The following is a 9,996-nucleotide window of genomic DNA, read 5'->3' as shown; positions in this document are numbered from 1 at the left end:
CTCAATGGGTCCTTTTGATGACAAATTTTCTGTGTGTACAACAGGTGTGACTGGCAAAGTTGCAGGGGGAAAATACAAACGGACAATGCAGAGTATTGAATTATGGATTAATGGGACCATTAATAACACTTTGTGATACCTGAATAGTCACTGATTGTGATATATAGTTTTTATTCATAAATAGTGAGTTATAATTTTGCTTGCAAGAAACAAAAACTTTTTCTTAACCCTTAGAGTAAACCTTTCACATAACAACGGAAACATAAAAAAGAAGTTACATTTTGGCCAAAAGTTAGTCACAAATTTAGTTCAAATGCGAGGCTAACCACAAGAATACCGTCCTGGTAATCTTAAAGCATTTGGAAGTGGTTTGAAGAAAACTCAATTTTGGTCCAAAATTGATAAAAAATGCAAGGCTAACCCCTTGTAGTTTTTCAATTTTTGAGCTCAAATTCCTGCAATGTCATTTTTCATGAAACTGCCTTAAATGATGTCTTGAAGTCTTCAGAACACCTTTCTAGTCATCTTAAAGCATTTGGAAGCAGTTTGAAGAAAAGTCAATTTGGGTCCAAAACTGATACAAAATGCAAGGCTAACCCCTTGTAGTTTTTCAATTTTTGAGCTCAAATTCCTGCAATGTCATATTTCATGAAACTTCCTTAAATGATGTCTTGAAGTCTTTAGAACACCTTCCTGGTCATCTTAAAGCATTTGGAAGTGGTTTGAAGAAAAGTCAATTTTGGTCCAAAATTGATAAAAAAAAATGCAAGGCTAACCCCTTGTTGTTTTTCAATTTTTGAACTCAAAATTCTGCAATGTCATATTTCATGAAACTGCCTTAAATGATGTTTTGAAGTCTTTAGAACACCTTCCTGGTCATCTAAAAGCATTTGGAAGCAGTTTGGAGAAAAGTCAAATTTTGGTCCAATATTGATAAAAATGCAAGGCTAACCCCTTGTAGTTTTTCAATTTTTGAGCTCAAAATCCTGCAATGTCATATTTCATGAAACTTCCTTAAATGATGTCTTGAAGTCTTCAGAACACCTTTCTAGTCATCTTAAAGCATTTGGAAGCAGTTTGAAGAAAAGTCAAATTTTGGTCCAAAATTGATAAAAATGCAAGGCTAACCCCTTGTAGTTTTTCAATTTTTGAGCTCAAATTCCTGCAATGTCATATTTCATGAAACTGCCTTAAATGATGTCTTGAAGTCTTTAGAACACCTTCCTGGTCATCTTAAAGCATTTGGAAGTGGTTTGAAGAAAAGTCAATTTTGGTCCAAAATTGATACAAAATGCAAGGCTAACCCCTTGTAGTTTTTCAATTTTTGAGCTCAAAATTCTGCAATGTCATATTTCATGAAACTGCCTTAAATGATGTCTTAAAGTCTTTAGAACACCTTTCTGGTCATCTTAAAGCATTTGGAAGTGGTTTGAAGAAAACTCAATTTTGGTCCAAAATTGATAAAAAATGCAAGGCTAACCCCTTGTAGTTTTTCAATTTTTGAGCTCAAATTCCTGCAATGTCATTTTTCATGAAACTGCCTTAAATGATGTCTTGAAGTCTTCAGAACACCTTTCTAGTCATCTTAAAGCATTTGGAAGCGGTTTGAAGAAAAGTCAAATTTTGGTCCAAAATTGATAAAAATGCAAGGCTAACCCCCTTGTAGTTTTGAATTTTTGAGCTCAAATTCCTGCAATGTCATATTTCATGAAACTGCCTTAAATGATGTTTTGAAGTCTTTAGAACACCTTCCTGGTCATCTTAAAGCATTTGGAAGTGGTTTGAAGAAAAGTCAAATTTTGGTCCAAAATTGATAAAAAATGCAAGGCTAACCCCTTGTAGTTTTTCAATTTTTGAGCTCAAAATTCTGCAATGTCATATTTCATGAAACTTCCTTAAATGATGTCTTGAAGTCTTTAGAACACCTTTCTGGTCATCTTAAAGCATTTGGAAGTGGTTTGAAGAAAAGTCAATTTTGGTCCAAAATTGATAAAAAATGCAAGGCTAACCCCTTGTAGTTTTTCAATTTTTGAGCTCAAATTCCTGCAATGTCATTGTTCATGAAACTGCCTTGAATGATGTCTAGAAGTCTTCAGAACACCTTTCTAGTCATCTTAAAGCATTTGGAAGCAGTTTGAAGAAAAGTCAATTTTGGTCCAAAATTGATACAAAATGCAAGGCTAACCCCTTGTAGTTTTTCAATTTTTGAGCTCAAATTCCTGCAATGTCATATTTCATGAAACTTCCTTAAATGATGTCTTGAAGTCTTTAGAACACCTTCCTGGTCATCTAAAAGCATTTGGAAGCGGTTTGGAGAAAAGTCAAATTTTGGTCCAATATTGATAAAAATGCAAGGCTAACCCCTTGTAGTTTTTCAATTTTTGAGCTCAAAATTCTGCAATGTCATATTTCATGAAACTTCCTTAAATGATGTTTTGAAGTCTTTAGAACACCTTTCTGGTCATCTTAAAGCATTTGGAAGTGGTTTGAAGAAAAGTCAATTTTGGTCCAAAATTGATAAAAAATGCAAGGCTAACCCCTTGTAGTTTTTCAATTTTTGAGCTCAAATTCCTGCAATGTCATTGTTCATGAAACTGCCTTGAATGATGTCTAGAAGTCTTCAGAACACCTTTCTAGTCATCTTAAAGCATTTGGAAGCAGTTTGAAGAAAAGTCAATTTGGGTCCAAAATTGATAAAAATACAAGGCTAGCCCCTTGTAGTTTTTCAATTTTTGAGTTCAAAATTCTGCAATGTCATTTTTCATGAAACTTCCTTAAATGATGTCTTGAAGTCTTTAGAACACCTTCCTGATCATTTAAAAGCATTTGGAAGTGGTTTGAAGAAAAGTCAATTTTGGTCCAAAATTGATAAAAATGCAAGGCTAACCCCTTGTAGTTTTTCAATTTTTGAGCTCAAATTCCTGCAATGTCATTTTTCATGAAACTGCCTTAAATGATGTCTTGAAGTCTTCAGAACACCTTTCTAGTCATCTTAAAGCATTTGGAAGCAGTTTCAAGAAAAGTCAAATTTTGGTCCAAAATTGATAAAAATGCAAGGCTAACCCCTTGTAGTTTTTCAATTTTTGAGCTCAAAATTCTGCAATGTCATTTTTCATGAAACTTTCTTAAATGATGTCTTGAAGTCTTCAGAACACCTTTCTAGTCATCTTAAAGCATTTGGAAGCAGTTTGAAGAAAAGTCAAATTTTAGTCCAAAATTGATAAAAATGCAAGGCTAACCCCTTGTAGTTTTTCAATTTTTGAGCTCTAATTCCTGCAATGTCATATTTCATGAAACTGCCTTAAATGATGTCTTGAAGTCTTTAGAACACCTTCCTGGTCATCTTAAAGCATTTGGAAGTGGTTTGAAGAAAAGTCAATTTTGGTCCAAAATTGATACAAAATGCAAGGCTAACCCCTTGTAGTTTTTCAATTTTTGAGCTCAAAATTCTGCAATGTCATATTTCATGAAACTTCCTTAAATGATGTCTTGACGTCTTTAGAACACCTTCCTGGTCATCTTAAAGCATTTGGAAGTGGTTTGAAGAAAAGTCAATTTGGGTCCAAAATTGATAAAAAATGCAAGGCTAACCCCTTGTAGTTTTTCAATTTTTGAGCTCAAATTTCTGCAATGTCATATTTCATGAAACTGCTTTAAATGATGTCTTGAAGTCTTTAGAACACCTTCCTGGTCATCTAAAAGCATTTGGAAGCAGTTTGGAGAAAAGTCAAATTTTGGTCCAATATTTATAAAAATTGCAAGGCTTACCCCTTGTAGTTTTTCAATTTTTGAGCTCAAATTCCTGCAATGTCATTTTTCATGAAACTTCCTTAAATGATGTCTTGAAGTCTTTAGAACACCTTCCTGGTCATCTAAAAGCATTTGGAAGTGGTTTGGAGAAAAGTCAAATTTTGGTCCAAAATTTATAAAAATTGCAAGGCTAACCCCTTGCAGTTTTTAATTTTTAAGCTCAAAGTTTCTGCCATATGATTTTGCGTGTATTCATACATGTTAGTGCCTAAAACATACTCTCAATCTTTTGTAACCCTTTTGATACAGTTGCGAAACACTGAATCGATTTTTTTTTCCCACTCCTTTCTAAGGCATTTAGGTCGCGAATGCAGTTCGTAAATCCGTGTAGCTTCGCAGTGCACAGTATATTCACCAAGTTATGTAACACATGTTATGTGTTTTGGGGTTTGGGACCGAATCAGATCATGGACTTACAAGTTATGCCGGCTGTCCACAATCCTGTTCGCGCAATCGCCATAAAAGGTTCGTAATTTGATATTCGAACTATAAATTTTCAAAGAAAAGCATCTGTTTCCGATATTCACGCAGTCGCTGAGATGGTGTGGGCCCCTACGGCCCAGCCAGCAGCCGAAGCGTCCCATGCCTGGAGCAGGCGCGGGCGGCGCAAAGGTCAAGCGAGGGGCAATCTGGCTTGAAAAGATCCCGCTCGAGTTTGCCCTTGCACGCTGCCAACGCGTGCTGAGCGCTATGAGAGTTTCAAGACCCTTAAAATGAAAACCACTCGGCTCAAACACTTGACCTTTAAACCCAATGGACCCAAAATTCATTAAATACCTGCTTCTTTGTTTCCTCTTCGGGTGGACGGCAAATAAGTAATATTTCCAAAATAAGACGTCGACAAAGGCATTGCAAACTCAGTACAACTTTTCCAAACCCCTATTATTAAGGATGCTCTTTTTCCCCTTTAAACTGACCAAACGGTGCACATAATGCGAGTGCCCACGAGCAAGCAGAAAGTAAACCTGCGGTACATCTCTGTTTCTAAACATCAAATAGACTGTAGCTGATGAAAGCCACTGGTTTTAAGTCCTATTTTTTTAAAAGTTAAAATTACCTTCATGAATATGGGTGACATGATTTGTGGGTACCTGATTAGGCAACATCTGGTTTTCAGACTCTTCATTCACCACACAAGGTCAAATCAAAACAAACTCATCCTTTTGAAAAACACACACAAAAAGGGGCCCGAGGACTGACGATTATATTTGATTAATTTCCCCCGATGTGTGTGAAAATCATATTGGAATTTGGAAATGGGCGATTCAGGCCCGTTTATTAGGGTTTTCCTGTTAGGTCCTGTGAGGTCAATCATTCCACATAAACTACGACATTCGATACTTTGCATGGATATAAAACACTACATCCTCAGAGTTCACAAAATAAGTCAGACAAGAAAAGTTTACTTCCCGGCCAAATTGTGTCTTCACATTTTCTTCATGTATCACATTTCAAAACTGTATAGAGTTCTTCAAAACAAAACAACAAAGAACAAATTCATAAAACTCGCCCTTTAAAGGGTCTTGGGAAAACTTGAAAGCAAACTGAACGGCTTTCAGTTAAATCTCTCTTCCATCAGCATTAAAACAAAACTGCGAAATAAACACATACCGCCACAGGCAACAAAATGACATGTCTCCTCGCCAAGAGTGGTACATGCTTTCCATTAGCGGGGATAAAAAAAAAACAATCTAAAATCAACCCCACTGAGGACAAAAGGGAAAAGAAACTTTGAAAGTCATCAATTCTGAGGCTGCTTCTCTGGCGAAAGAGCAGCCTACGGTGTCAGGTGTAGGTGAGCTTTGGCTTGGACCAGCCCACGCGAACATGTCTCTGTTACGGTCCCTCTTTTTGCAGTAAACGTACCTGTATCAGTTTTTGAAACTCGTTCAAAAATGGTAAAGAAAAATAAAGATAGTTCAATTTATTTTCTATGGTATCTCTTTATGCATCTTGTCATGTACGATATCAACAGTACAATAAGGTTCTACGACTGAAATGTGAACAATCTGTGGAACCATTACCTGACCACAGTGATTTCAAGACTATTTTTATGGGGGGGGAGGTCTGTTAAGCTCCACCCCTCTCCTTGATTGCCCTGGAATTGTACAATATGTGTTTCTTTTCAGTGCACTACTCAGCAAACCAGGATATCCTTTGGAGCCGACAGGAATCCCTTACCACAGTGACCTGCATATACACAGAGACCTGAACAATTCAGTGAAAGAAATCAACAAACAATGGGCTACAGATGAGGAAATCTCAATATAAAAACACCGTCACAACAAAATACTGCAACTCCGAGGGTCCTAATCTTGTTAAGTCTTTTGTTTTCTTTTTATAAGGTTCTGGTTGAAATTTAATTGGTCACAGTAACCTTTTAATGAGACGTCACTGTTACATCTGTACAAAGCACTTTAACGGAATATGCTGATCTTCAGATTTCGCTTTTAACAAAAAGACCATTTTGTGCTCAGCGGATTTGTGCCAGTAAGCATCATGAATTTGACTCCCTAAAATATGAGCTCAGGGACAAAATTCATTATGCTGCTTGGCACATGATTTCAGGCTAACAGAGGCTCCACATATTTCAGGGAGATTGTAAGCGTAGGCACAGCCAAAGGCATGCTAACTTTGGAGGAAAAATTTGCTCAAACTTAGAAATGTAACGATAGAAATCTCTACGCATGCAAAACCTTTAGTACCACGCCAAGTACTGCCATGACATAGTGCTTCAAATGAGCAAACTTTTTCTGCAGAAGTTGGCATGACTTTGCTGCTAACTGCTAAGTAGCTCTGTGAAATTAGGCCCTGACCAACTTGCCCCCACTGTCATCTCTAAGCAGACATTAGGGATTTGGCAATCTGCCAGTTTCTAATTCACAAGCCTCGTTTAATGGCAGCTGATAAATGTCAAATGTATTTCTGCCACCGACCAATTTCCTCTACCTACTAATAAGACTGGCATATTGATTCGCAAAGCTACACATAATGTATGTGTTTGAAGAGACAGACAATCCACGGGGAACCAGTTTACAAGAAGTGTTTGGGACATACAGGACTTTTTGACTGGTATCCTGTTTTTGGCCAAGCAAAACATTTTTTGCCCTCAACATACTGACCAGCTGCATAACATTAGACAGGTGGAAGGTGGATCTCCACCTTCTTGTAACAATAACAGAATGGTTACTTCCTACTGGACACGACTAAAAATAATAATTGACTGAATATATTACTGTGCAATAGTCTTTAGATAATACTTGACAAAAATCCACATCTTCCATTAAAAACAATAACCCTGTTGAGAGTTTCAAAGTGAAATAGAGCTCTACAGGGTAAACTACAAATATCAGAGGTGTGGATTAGAACGCTTCCTCCCCTAAAAGAAAAAAGTGAGAAAGAGAGAAAGACTTGGACATAGGTTTTGTACCAAACAGCTCCCAATACCTTCTTCTGAACACGTATGTAGCTTTTGATGGCGCAATTGGCTGAGTTATGCATGGAAGTACAGCAATAATGTACTCATGTTCCCTGTGTTATAATTTGTTTACGCCTGACTGCCTTTTTTCTCTGTCTGATGATGTAGTTGTTAGCAAATGTACAGTCTGAAAGGTCCTGATAACATAAAATCCCACTCCCTGGCTTTGTCTTCTTGTTTTTGTTTCACACATTCTTCTTTGGCAGGCCTTCACACCAAAACAAAGCAAGTTGTGATACAAGGCTTTTCAAGCCAGCCACTGGAAATGTGACACCCCCCCACACAAAAAAAAAACACTGAAAGGTTTTTGTAAACAAAACTCGATTCCAGCACAGACACACAAATTATAGTTCTTGACATGCTCTGGATTTTATGTTTGATAAATGTACATGTTTGCTGAAAACAGTCACATTCAAACCTAGTGGCATATTTCAAATACCCTTCATTACATTGTTAACCATCTCTCTCTGTCATTAGGTTACAATTCTATATAACTGTTCAATATGCACACTTCTAATTTAAAGCTCTGTGACTGTACAACCACATTTCTCACTTAAATGAGTGTTATTTATAACTGACAAGTTTGGCATCTTTCTAGAAAAGACAGGTTTCCATCTGGCCGAATATTTCTTGTCCTTATAATTCACTTTGTACATTCCCCTCACTAGGTTACAAAATTACAACATTACTTGTTGAGCAAACCCCTCCCCCCTTTACAGAAAATCTCCATGATGAAAGGAAAATAGGTTTTCTATATTTGAAAGAGGCAGCAAAATGATTGTTTCCTTGTGTATGACATGTTAGCATCTTTGGCTTCAACGGCCCCTGCTCCATTTTTCTGGCCATGGTTCAGATTTATTTATACTCATACTCACATTGGAGGATTCAGGACTGTTAAAATTAATGCCAAAATGATGTCAGAAAGAAAGTACCATATATGGCCCTAACTCTTTCAAGTTGAGGTTTAGTGTAGATAAAATAGAATCTTGTTGGATTGGATATGGTAAAGGTTAATGAATTTATAAGTTGCTTCAATTCTTCTGCACATAAATTTGAGCATATAGTAGAAATGGACAACACATCGTCGAAAACCCTAACGGGGTTTCATCTAGGATTGAAATACCTGCCTGTCCTATCAAAGCTGAGGCTAAAAAGTGCTTCCCACTCTGACTCTTAGTGATGTTTTCAAAACTGACATCCCTAAGCGCTACTGGAGGCCATATTTCCACTGTACCTCATATGCGGGAAGGAAATGTGAAGATTTGCTCACCGATGTAGAAAATTTATGTGAAAAATACCTGGTTGGTTTGTAAATTTTTGAACAAGTAAAAATCTGCGATTTCAAGGATGGATTTGTGCCGGGGAGATGTAAATTAATTTTGGATTTTTTTTTTCCATTTTCAAGACAGGTGGCCAGATGCAACACTGCACCCACATGGCAGTGATTCAGACATGAACTAATTAATTAAATTATCACATGGAACATGCTTCGGAGGGAAAAAAAATTGTGAACTGTGCCACTTCTGTAGATTTGAGGAAGAAGAAAGGAAAGGGTTCACTACACTAACCTTTCTTTGGGGAAAGGGGTTTGAGAAAGTTTGTAGGGCAAGGTTACATTTATATTCAGTGACAAGAATCCAAATATCACGGTACAATATTACCAGACCTTTGTTTTTCAAATTTAATGATCCAATGATCACCAATGTGGGACGCACAGCCTTCAAATCACATGACACAATCAATTGTGGTATATAGAAATGCAATGGAAAAAAAGAGGGGGTGTCACATGATCGCGTGTGGAGCTATCGACCTGAATTCTTGAGAGGCTTTTATTTGCAGCTGTGATGACTACTCCAGTGCAAGGTGGGGGGTGCCCGTATCTCAGATTCGTCTCATGTTTTCTTGTCGCTTCAGTGTCATGGAGTACTGTTCTACAGTTGACGCGTCAGTTTGTTTCATAGAAGTCGAAGGTGTGGAGCAATCTCATTCGGGCATGACTAGAACAGCTTGACACCGATAGTAGAGCTGAAAGATGACGTCCAAGCTGGACAAGAAGCAGGTTACTGTCTGACTCTTTCTGAGCCTTAAGATTACTTCCCATCCATCCTTTTGCTTGCACAAGGTGGATGGACATGTGCCTTTGGGTTTCTAAGAGAGAAGGAGGTGAGGAGGAATACAATCTGTGAAGAAAAGTGACAAGAAAATCTGATAAGAATGAAAAAACCTCTTAGTTTGGCCGGAAAAAAAAAGAGTGTGAGCAAATTTCCTTTCTTTATTTCATAAATGTCCCAACACATGAACGAATTTGTTTGTAACCTCCACAAATCTTACAAATGTTGAATGGCCAAAGTTGTTGCTAAATGCAATTTTTGGCTTTTTTTTAGGGCAAACCACTCAGAATTACAGCTATATGTGAAATTGTAAATATTTGCCATTTGGCCTACAATGGAAACTAAGCAACTCCTAGGAGTGTTTAAATGTGGAGGGAATTTTTCAAATATTAGCCAGGTATTTCAGATGCATTCTTAAAGTTTTTTGCAAGACTCTCAAATACGGCCAACAGCCAAATACCACACGTATACCACAACACAAGTTAATAAAAAATACGGAAGAAATAATGCACAGCTGATCCATGCACATTTTTAAAAAAATCACAAAACAAAATTCTGAATTAAAAAAATCCTATCAAAATTCAAATCTGCTGTTAT

General features: G+C 37.1%; 1 protein-coding gene across 4 annotated transcripts in view; it reads right to left on the bottom strand.

Moving 5' to 3' along the window:
* Positions 1 to 5,053: 5,053 nt before the first annotated feature.
* LOC110974428 (2-oxoisovalerate dehydrogenase subunit beta, mitochondrial-like) overlaps positions 5,054 to 9,996 on the bottom strand; it is a 29,791-nt gene continuing 24,848 nt past the window's right edge. For all 4 annotated transcript variants that reach the window (XR_015427839.1, XR_015427838.1, XR_015427837.1 and 1 more), the window contains one exon: positions 5,054 to 9,468. The gene's annotated coding sequence lies outside the window, so the exon portion shown is untranslated. The remainder of the gene's footprint in view (positions 9,469 to 9,996) is intronic.

This window comes from Acanthaster planci, linkage group LG15 (genome assembly GCF_054643075.1).
Source record: "Acanthaster planci isolate LZ-2023a linkage group LG15, COTS_SCS, whole genome shotgun sequence".
In the NCBI taxonomy this organism is placed as follows: Eukaryota; Metazoa; Echinodermata; class Asteroidea; order Valvatida; family Acanthasteridae; genus Acanthaster; species Acanthaster planci.
The sequence above is the reverse complement of the archived record's forward strand: the minus strand, read 5'-3'. Positions and strand labels throughout refer to the sequence as shown.